The sequence below is a fragment of the Oreochromis niloticus genome, unplaced genomic scaffold (genome assembly GCF_001858045.2).
Source record: "Oreochromis niloticus isolate F11D_XX unplaced genomic scaffold, O_niloticus_UMD_NMBU tig00001775_pilon, whole genome shotgun sequence".
Taxonomy (NCBI): domain Eukaryota; kingdom Metazoa; phylum Chordata; class Actinopteri; order Cichliformes; family Cichlidae; genus Oreochromis; species Oreochromis niloticus.
In genome coordinates this window covers 3,731-15,080 of record NW_020327469.1, presented here as the reverse complement: position 1 = coordinate 15,080, position 11,350 = coordinate 3,731, and the positions used below count along the sequence as shown (strand labels likewise).

The window sequence follows — 11,350 nt, the reverse complement described above, 5'->3', positions numbered from 1 at the left end:
AAACAACGCTTTCTAACTCTAAATCTATTTGGAGTATCAATATCATTCTTTCACCGTAAGAGACAGCAGGCTTTGGTGAACAATCATGGAAATTTTCAGGTCTCTGTGGAAATCCAAAAAAAGATATGACGAGAGAAAAAAGTTGTTCATTTCCAGAGTTTGAAATCTGAAGAAATCTGAGCGAAGGACGAATTTCCTACCCTCAAACAAGTCTAACTCATTTCAGAACGGTAATAGGTGAGAAAAAAATTCTTGAATTGTGAGCGTCAGGAGTGTCTGAAGATATACTGGGACAAGCCTCATGTCTTAACTTCGCTTCGTTAAGGAGATATGACGATTCGAATATGCCTCTCATTACAGAAATCAAGCGATGATTTTGAACAAGCTCTCCATTGACTTTCTATGGAGAGTTTTGCGACTTTGTGTTGGTCTGAGGAGATTTGCCAAAATTCTATAAATCTCACAACAATGATGGTGACATTTTCGGAAAGCCAGCAAAAATGCCTACGTTTTGATGTATAATTTGTGGAAGTTGAGTGAAAATTGAGCAAGTAGCAAGAAGTTGTTCGGACATGAAGAGAAGACTGCGAAACCTACAGTGGCACACTGGAAGCCAAGTGCATAGCAACCATAACAACGCATGTATTTTCTGAAAAATCACAATTTTGCAACTGAAAACTTTAAGAGGGATAAAAGTAAAACTGTAACAGATATGAAAAAGCTGAATCATTCATGAATAGCCCAATAATTTGTGAACATTTTAAAGTTTGAATGGTTGTTCTACGTGAAAGTAGGAAAAAGTAGTTAAGTTTCAAAAACAAGCAAGTTTTAGCAGAATTGCGGAAGTTTCCCATTCATTTCAATGGGACAAATTAAAGGAAAAAAGCTTAATATTTTAAAAAGTATAATAGTTAAAAATACCAAAAGTCATTGCCATCATTAGCAGAAATAGCAGAATAGTTTAAAATTTGAACGGTGAAAATCGGCTGAAAATTGTGGAAGTAGAAAAGTGCCAAAAAAAGTGCAAAAAGTTGCAACTAGAATAATAATAAAGTAGAATAAAGTAGAATAAAGAATAAAGAGAAACAGGAACACAATAGTGTGGATGCCTCCAGCATCCACACAACTAGAAAAATTTGCATTTCCTGCGAAAATGCAGTGTGGATGCTGTAAAGCTGAAGCTGTCAGCTGAAACTAGCTGAAAAAGCTGAAAAGTTGCAGAAGTTGTAAAACAATAATAAGCAGTTGTAAGCAATAATACTAAGATTTAGCAGAAATACTGTATTTAGCACAAACACCGAAAAGTAGCAGAAATACTGTAAATTAGCATAATAGCTTGCATAATAACTTGCACAATTACAAATATGGACATGGTAAATGGCCTGTATTTATATAGCGCTTTTATGGTCCCTAAGGACCCCAAAGCTCTTTACATATCCAGTCATTCACCCATTTACACACTGGTGATGGCAAGCTACGTTGTAGCCACAGCCACCCTGGGGCGCACTGACAGAGGCGAGGCTGCTGGACACTGGCGCCACTGGGCCCTCTGACCACCACCAGTAGACAACGAGTGAAGTGTCTTGTCCAAAGACACAACGACCGACACTGTCCGAGCCGGGCCTCGAACCGGTAACCTTCCGATTACAAGGCGAACTCCCAACTTTTGAGCCACGATCGCCCCCATATATGGAAACAAACATGCACAGAGACACACACAGGATCCAATTCAATCAACCAGTGTAAATATATTGATTTTAAATCACACAATAAGATACACCCATAAAAAGACTCTCTATCTCTCTCTCTCTGTCATACAGACACACACACACACACATACACACACACACACACACACACACACACACACACACACACGCAGCAGCAGCAGAAGCAGAAGCAGAAGCAAGTGAACAAACAGGGGCTGTACATACAGTGTTTCCTGTATGTTTCTAGGTGGGTCAAAAAGCCTGGAGCTGCTTAATTTGAATCCACCAATCAGAAAGGCTATGTACTTTTTCCCGCCAAAACAGGTGCACCTGTTTTTACACACGCAGCACAGAGACAGGATTTGTGCAGTCTATTTTTCATAGTGAGGACTCCTCTCAAACAAATGGCTATAATTTCCTTACCAGCTGCCCCACTGGGAAAGACAGTGAGCTCTTGGGAAACGGGGTGATGAGCAGTCAGAATTAGATCGCGGTGAGAGGCAAAGAGCGCCGTTTTTTGGAGTTACAAAACGTCGTGTAACTCCAAAACTAGGTGGACTAGAAGCATAATTCTTGTACTGGGTGAATCAGCGGACTTTGGTGTACTTTGACTGCGATTTTCATTACTCTTTGTACATCCGTCGCTGAGATATGACGAGAGAAGAAACTGCAGACCTCAGATATGATTGGCTGGCTGGGAAGCTGGCAGAAATATATAGTAATAGTGTGATTAAGCATAAATACTACATTTAGCAGAAATACTGTATTAAGCACAAATCCTATAAAAAGCAGAAATACTATATTAAGCACAAATCCTATAAAAAGCAGAAATACTATATTAAGCAATATAAAAATCCTATAAAAATGGTATAAAAAGCAAAAATACTGTAATATGATTTGGTAGAAAAACTATAATTAATCAGAAATACTATATTTGGCAGAAATACTGTAATCAGCACATATACTGTAACATGACAGAAATTCCTCCACTTAGTAGTAATACTATAACATAACACAAATGTTATGATGAGTTGAGCGGCTGGTACTCTGGTGCAGTCAGCACAATCTGGAGCTGAACACTCTTAAAACTGTAGAGATGACAGTGGACTTCAGGAGACATCCCTCAACTCTGCCCCCCCTCATCATATCAGACAGCCCTGTGTCGACTGTGGAGATCTTCAAGTTGCTGGGTACCACCATCTCCCAGGACCTGAAGTGGGAGACCAACATCAACTCCATCCTCAAAAAGACCCAGCAGAGGATGTACTTCCTGAGACAACTGGGGAAGTACAGTCTTCCACAGGAGCTGCTGATCCAGTTCTACACTGCAGTCATTGAGTCTGTCCTGTGCTCCTCCATCACAGTCTGGTATGGTGCAGCCACTAAACAGGACAGGTGCAGACTGCAGCGGACTGTACGGGCAGCAGAAAGGATCATCGGCGCCCCCCTGCCCTCCATCCAGGATCTGTACCTCTCAAGAACCAGGAAACGGGCAGGGAAAATCATCACAGACCCCTCACACCCTGGACACAGACTTTTTGATCTGCTGCCCTCTGGCAGACGGTACAGAAGCCTGCAGACCAGGACCACCCGACACAGGAACAGTTTCTTTCCCCTCACCATCTCCCTTCTAAACAGTTGAACTGTCACACTCCTCCCACTGCCAGACTGCAACTGCACCTTATGTACATTCTGTAGTATTCATTCCACCTCATTTCATTTTGTATTTTATGTATATACGTTTAGATTAGTTAGTGTGAATGCTTGTAAAAGCATTCACAGTATTGTTCTTCTAATCTTTATTATTAGTGTGAATGCTTGTAAAAGCATTCACAGTATTGTTCTTCTAATCTTTATTATTATTATTATCTATACCACATTCCGTACGTTTTTTGGCATCTAACTCCTTCAAAACCGTTCAACTTAGAAAAACCATTCAAACACCATTAGATTCCTCTTCTTTTGGACATTAATGCTTCTATTTTTCTCATTTTTAACATTTATATTTTTAATTTTATTCAACTTTTTTCACCCAAAATTTCCCATGTATTTCAATGGGGAGACCCTTCAAATTCTCATTCAACTTATTCATTTTTAAACTCTTACTACTTCCACATACGTTGACATAGAGCCACCATTCAAACTTTAAAACGAAGACAAGACATTCAACTATTCAACTTGTATTTATCTTTTCAATATCTGTTATACTTTTTCTTCAGTTCCAGTTTAAGTTTCATGATGTTTTTTCAGCCGTTTCAGAGTTTATAATGGGTGTGTATGGGATGGAATGTTGCTGCTAGAGTGAGACAGCTCAACTGCCAGAGTGGAAGCAGGTCGAAAATTAATCTTAAAATATTTTTTAAAACTGCTGCTGTGTCTGCAGCGTTCGCTCTACAGCCATCATTTTACCCTCAAAACGTAGCCATCGCTGTCCTCTTTCATCCAATGTGTTTACTATTGTAATAGGTGTTATGGTTCTTTCATAAATGTCACCAATGCACAGCCTCGTCCCTCCAACTCTTCCATAGACTCTAATGTTAAAATGGCTCAGAAGGTTCGTTTGAAAATCAGAAGAGCATGGTGTCTTTACACTGTCACCACGTCCATATAATAAACTCCACAGGCATGAAAACTGAGAATTCAGTAGACTAGACATTGTTGGCGCTCACGGTGAAAGAATTTTGTCAATACGACGTGTACTTTTCATTTGGGAGCGATTTGTTTCGGGCTGACTTTTCTGTTCATTTTAAGCAGCAAAAGTGAGGTGCATGTCTGTGTGCGTGCCATTGGGTGCAGTTACTATAGCAACCAGGCTCACACCTGCCTGTTTAACGAGCTCTCTCTCACTCTGCCAAGGTTAAACCTAAAAATGTCTGCTGCATCTAAGCAGTTGTAGTAAGATTAACTTTTTCAATAGGTACAATAAGACAGATTTGACAGGGGTCAGTAGTTAGTATATGCCAACTAAGTAGAGCATTGTGATTGACACATAGGTTTTTCAGATCTGGGCAGTTGGAGTCAGTTGATGACTTTAAAATCATCCTTTCTGACTGGATAATTAAAGCTTACAGCATCTACCTGTCTGTAGTTGATTTTCCCACATTTTAACTAACGTTTAACTAATCTAATCTCCTTTATTGTCTGTGTTTATAGTCTGTATAGTTTATCTCCCCACTAACAAACTTAAAGTAGTCTTAAAATAAAACCCACAAAACAGTTCAAAATAAAATACTTTTTATTTGCTCATGTAATGCCAGTTGCCATATTTTTCTGTATGTCACTCATTCGCTTATACAAAAAGTACCAATTTGTACACTAGTCTAGTGTGTTTTTTCCCTCTATCTCTCTATGTCTCTTACACACAGAGACTAACACAGACATGTATATGCTCATTATTGCTGTTCAAACTGATGTTCAAATTTCCAAGCACCACCTGAACGCCTCATTTATTTTTAACCCATCACTGGACCTACTGTCATCATTCCGCTTTGCTCTCTGCTGTGGTAAGTACAGTACACTCAGTACTGCACTGTTTTATTTTTATGATGATAAAAAATACATGTTTGACATTTAAACTCACATATCAAGTCCAACAGAGTTCAAAGAATAAAGAAAGAAAGAAAAAAGAATAACCTTCGCTATCATTTATATTTGTTTATGACGTTTTGCTGTTAGCAGCAGTGCTAACGCTAGCTTCAATGCTAATGCTAGCAACGATGCTAATGCTAGCAACAATGCTAACGCTAGCTATAGTGCTAACACTAGCACTAGCAGTTGTTAACTGACAAAAAGAATATTCCTGTGATATTCCTGTGATATTTCTTGGCGGTCAGTGAGACAAAAGTAACAAATGAGCTTTATTATTGCCATTGTGGCTCAGTTTTAACAGTAAGAGTGCTAGCGCTAGCAGCATTGCTAATGCTAGCTGCAATGCTAATGCTAGCTGCAGTGCTAACACTAACTGAAGTGCTAATGCTAGCCGGAATGCTAGCGCTAGCAGCAATGCTAAGGCTAGTAACAGTCGAACAGTAGCCTTACATAAGTGGAAATACTTCAGGTAATTAGTTTGAATTATAAAATGGTTGCTGTGTCTGTTGGTGTGCTATATTATTCTATAACCTGCTGACTATAAGTTCAGTGTATCATGTCATGTGGGCTTTGTATTTCTGTTAGTCTGATAACACTGTACAGACAACTAACATTATTTCTCGTCTTACACTTTCAGGAACTTGACTGACATCTGTGCTTTGCCTGGTAGGTGTGCACATACTGTAAGAGAAGTATACCAAAATAAAAAAATAATCTGACTTTTATAAGCTGTAAAGTGATGGGTTCAATCTTTCATTCAAACTAGACCTTTTAAACACAATTTTATAATAAATACACATAAGTGCAGCTTAACAATTGGGCTAAAATATTTTTTCGTACATTTTTGTAGTCACACTACATGTGATTAGTTAATGATTCACTCAATCATATTTGTATTAAAAATATTATTGCTGAATTTAAATAAATATTTATTATTTTAAAAAGTGCCCAATTATGCAACTTTTTGCACATGGCAGCCAACAACAGTTTAGCTTCAATATTTGTTTTGTCCTTTTTCAGTAGTCACAATTAGTTCATACAATTACCATGTGATATCATTTTAATAAAATTATTATTTTTTTCTTCTTTTTTGTTCACAGTGTGCAGAAGAACAAGGACCAGATCTCCAGTCTTCTCTGTCACATCCCAACCCCCCATCCCCTCTATCCTCTGTCCTGCTCCACCTGTTGTCTCTGCCTTCTTTCCATCTGTATTTCACCCTGTGGTTTGTGAGAAATTTTGCCAAACCAAGAATCTTATTGCGGTTTGATTTCAAAACCGTGTCTCTCCTGCTCTGTCTGTTCTCTCTGCTAAATTTTCTCTCTACCTGTTTTTCACTCTTTGGCTTGCTGCTGAGAAATGCACAAGCCAATAAAGCAATAAAGAGTGCATATTTTGCCTCAACCTTTGAACAAACTGAACAAACAAAGAAAACTCTACGGTTTGATTTCAAAACCGTGTCTTTCCTGCTCTCTCTGTTCTCTCTGCTAAATTTTCTTTCTACCTGTTTTCACTCTTTGGCTTGCTGCTGAGAAATGCACAAGCCAATAAAGCAATAAAGAGTGCATATTTTGCCTCAACCTTTGAACAAACTGAACAAAGAAAACTCTGCGGTTTGATTTCCAAGCCGTGTCTCTCCTGCTCTGCCTGTTCTCTCTGCTAAATTTTCTCTCTACCTGTTTTTCACTCTTGGCTTGCTGCTGAAAAATGCCAAGCCATTAAACCAATAAAGAGTGCATATTGCCTCTACCTGAGAACAAACTGAACAAATAAAGAAAACTCTAATTCACGGTTTGATTGTCATTTCCCAGCCGTGTCTCTCCTGCTCTGTCTATTCTCTCTTCTAAATTTTCTCTCTACCTGTTTTTCATTCTGGGCTTGCTGCTAAGTTGTGCCAAGCCAATAAAGAGAGTACATAATATTCTCTCGACTGACAAACTGTCAAACAAACAAAGACATTGTTTCTGAGAAATAAAAACTGAAATATAAAGACAAAGAAAACATCTCCTGCTGTGTGCCACTCTTGTTTTTTGAATACATTTTCTAAAGACTAACAGAAACACTTAAAGGTGTTTAAAAATGCCAAAAAAGCAGAAAAAGTCACAAGCTGCAAAACAACGCTGGAAGAAGTTCCATGAGTTTCACAAAGTACCAACATGTGAACAAACTGAGTGTGATTCTCCTCAGAGCTCTGCAGAAGACCGTGTGTCTGCAAAGACCAATGCTGATGGTGTCAAACAGGCAGGTCGACATGTTCCTGCACATGTAAAACAGGTATCCTATGCAGATGCTGTAAAGACTGGATTGCAGCATGCATTTAATGAACATCAGGTAAACCATAGAGACCAACCTGAGGTGTCAAGTGCCCCGCAGGTGGGTTATGCTGATATTGTGAAAAGAGGCCATCACAGTGATGTGGCAGGGCCATCTCATGCAGAAAGAGTGAACCTTGAAAACCAGCCCTCTGTAACACATGTCTGTGCATCTCACAGCCAGGCTCATCCCAAATATGGAGACTCCAGAAACAGTCAGTGCACATGTAACTCACTCACATTTCTTGCTTTCCTTCATGAGAATGAAAACATGTCTACAGTTGACCTTAATCTGGTCTTGGATAAAGGTGATGTGATGTACAAAGAGGCAAAGAAAAGATTCCCCAAGAGTATTCATTTGGCAACCGATGAGCTGCCAGACAAAGTTGATGCTCGCAGGTCTATGTATCATGTCGACATGACACAGCCTTCCCGGTATGGGACATTTGAAGAACCTCCAGAGGAAGCAGTAGATACCTTTCTCAGCTTAGAAGCAGGACTGAGCTGCCTGTTGTCAGATGTGCAGTATGCCTTACTGATTATGAGTGGATTGTGTATCGCAGTGTTCAGATCCACATCAGGCGAATATGGGTTTTTTGACCCACACTCCAGAACAGCCAGTGGTCTTCCTCTACCACTATGGTCACGTAATCGTGGTACAGCAGTGATGCTGAAATTCACACTCCTGAGTGACATGATTAAGAGGCTCCAAGATTCTTATGAAATGATGGAGATATCACCCTCTTGTAACTATGAACTGAAGCCTGTGCAGTTTTACAGTGTGCGCACAGTCAACCTGAGTGATATTATCACAGACACAGTCTGCAGACCAACAGCTGCCACTGCTGTGGCACCTACTCACTCTGATTCAACTGTTGATGAAGCAAACCCCTCTACTCCAAGGAGAAACACAACCACTGATCTTACTGAGATCTCTCAAATGTCCATTTGTACACCACTGGTGAAACAAGTGCACATGACTCAGTTCACATCACATGAAGCTCCTCAGAATGAATTTACTAATATACCTACTGAAGAACAATGCAGTGAATTAATTTCTTCCATCAAATTGTGATTTTTCATGTCAATCAAATGCTGCAATAAAAAATGTTGCTGCATGTAATCTTTCAGATACAGTTTTGCAAAAAATCTGTAAACTGAGAAAAGTTAATAAACAGCAAAGGCGCAAAATGAAAAGAAGATTAATGGCATCAGACAAACTGAGAAATCAGAGAAAAGAAAACCAAAAAAGGAAAGAACGACAAAAGTACGCTTCAAATAAAGAATATAAAGAAAAGAAAAAATCTTGCACAAGTAAGGCATATAAAAATAATCCTGAAGTCAGACGGAAACAACAACAGTATATGAAAAGACGTTACTGTGAGAATGATGAATTCAGACAGAAAAAACAAGAATATATTAAAAGACTGTACTGTGAGAATGCTAAAGTTAGACAGAAACAACAACAATATATTAAAAGACGTTACTGTGAGAATGATGAATTCAGAAAGAAACAACAACAATATATTAAAAGACGCTACTGTGAGAACGATGAATTTAGAAAGAAACAACAACAATATATTAAAAGACGTTACTGTACCAATGCTGAATTTAGACAAAAACAAAAAAACTATATCACTAAAAGGTATCAAGAGAGCCCACAATTCAGAGAGAGACAGAGATCTCGAGTGACTCAGCGTTATGCACGTGACAATGCATTCAGAGTAAGACACAGACAACTGATGAAACAACTAATGCGAGACAGGTATCAAAGTAATCTTGCATTCAGGATTATGCACAACATGAGATGTGCCATGAAAATAAAAAGGAAATACAGATGGGTGAACAGACAAACCCAAGAGAGTGACAACAGTGTGATCAACGAGGCCATATCTGTGTTCAAATCACAAATCAAAGCTGGACCATCTTACCCATGTACTGTATGTTTCAAGGCTTCATTTCCAAACCAAGTGCGACCCTGCACAAGGTCAAATTATGTCAAAAACGCACATGTGGCTGCAACATGTTTGACAGGAAGGTTTGTCCATGTTTGTGATGAAAACTGCAGAAATGAGCAGTGCAATGTGCCTGATGAGAGAAAGAGAGAGTGGATTTGTCACACCTGCCACACTCATCTTAAAAATGGATCCATGCCAGCGCTTGCTGTTGCCAATAAACTGGATCTTGCTGATATTCCACCTGAACTGTCTGATCTCAACATACTGGAGAGACATCTCATAGCCAAGTGCATACCATTTGCCAAGATTATTCCTCTTCCCAAAGGCAGACAAGAGCAATTAGAGGGAATGTGGTCTGTGTCCCATCAGAGGTACAGGAAACTGTTGAAGCACTACCTCGATTGAGAATAAATTCTCAGGTGATGAGAGTTAAACTGAAGAGACGCTTGTCTTACAAAGGTCATCAGCTGTTTCAGACTGTGAGCTGGTCTAAACTTGTGCAAGCACTGCATAAACTCAAGCAGATTCATCCACAGTATAAGGATGTGAGCATCAGAGATGATGCTGAGCTGTGTGATCCAACTCTTCCTGATGAAGATGATGAGGAGGAGGATGATGATGAAAACATGAATGAGGATGATTATGATGCGGCTGATTTAATGGAAATTGACAGCTGTGAGAAAAATGCACTGTGTGAAGCACAAAATGAAAATGAGCAGGATATTGACATGTTACCCTGTGATGGTGAACAACCACGTGAGCAGATGAGAGATGATTCAGACCAAGCAGATGGACTGACTAATGGTGGTTTGCACTCGAGTCCTGTTGCAGCCCCCTGATGTGGCTGAGGAGATATTATGTTTCAGTGAAGGAATCTACTCTGTTGCTCCTGCAGAGAGAAACAATCCAATAAGTTTTTTCAAAACACCTAAACTGGAGGCCATGGCCTTCCCTGTGCAGTTTCCTACAGGCCAAAACACACTTGATGAAAGAAGGCTGATCAAAGTATCCCCCAGTGGGTATTTCAAATCAAGACTTTTCTGCACTGATGATCGTTTTGCCAGAGACACAAACTATTTGTTCTTTGCACAGTTTGTGACTGAAATACATTTGGCTACTTCCAGCATGACAATACAGTTAAGGAAGGCAAAGCCTCTGACCAGAGATGGGAGAAAATAACCTCAGGCATGTTACAAGATAAACATGAGGTGGAGAAACTGGTGAGAAATAAAGATGCAGTGAGATTCATGCAGCCTCTGAGAGGAACCCAGCCTATTGGGAGAAAACAACAAGAGATCTTTTTGCCATGATCAGACAGTTGGGAACTCCCACGTTCTTTTGCACATTCTCAGCAGCTGAAATGCGCTGGCCTGAAGTGATTGAGGCAATATCAAGGCAGCAAGGTGAACAAGTCAATTTTGAAGGACTCGACTGGTCAGCAAAGTGTGACATCCTGAGAAGCAATCCTGTCACAACAATGCGCATGTTTGACAAGAGAGTTGAAGCATTATTCAGAGATTTACTCTTATCTCCTGCACAGCCACTTGGCAAAGTTATTGACTACTTTTACAGAGTCGAGTTTCAGCACAGAGGAAGCCCACACATACACTGTCTCCTGTGGGTAGAAGGTGCTCCTGTGTTTGAGGAGGATGATGAGCAAACTGTTGTGGATTTTATAAACAAATACATCACAGCTCAGCTGCCTGATCCACATAAACAACCTGAACTGTACAAGAAAGTAACAGAAGTGCAAAACACAGTAAGAACCACACAAAGACGTGCT

General features: G+C 39.6%; 1 long non-coding RNA gene across 1 annotated transcript; it reads left to right on the top strand.

The window, feature by feature from the left end:
• Positions 1 to 4,948: 4,948 nt before the first annotated feature.
• On the top strand, positions 4,949 to 7,301 carry LOC109201027 (uncharacterized). Its single transcript, XR_002061058.2, has 3 exons — positions 4,949 to 5,212; positions 5,935 to 5,963; positions 6,398 to 7,301. It is a non-coding gene; the product is annotated as an uncharacterized LOC109201027 (long non-coding RNA).
• Positions 7,302 to 11,350: the final 4,049 nt, after the last annotated feature.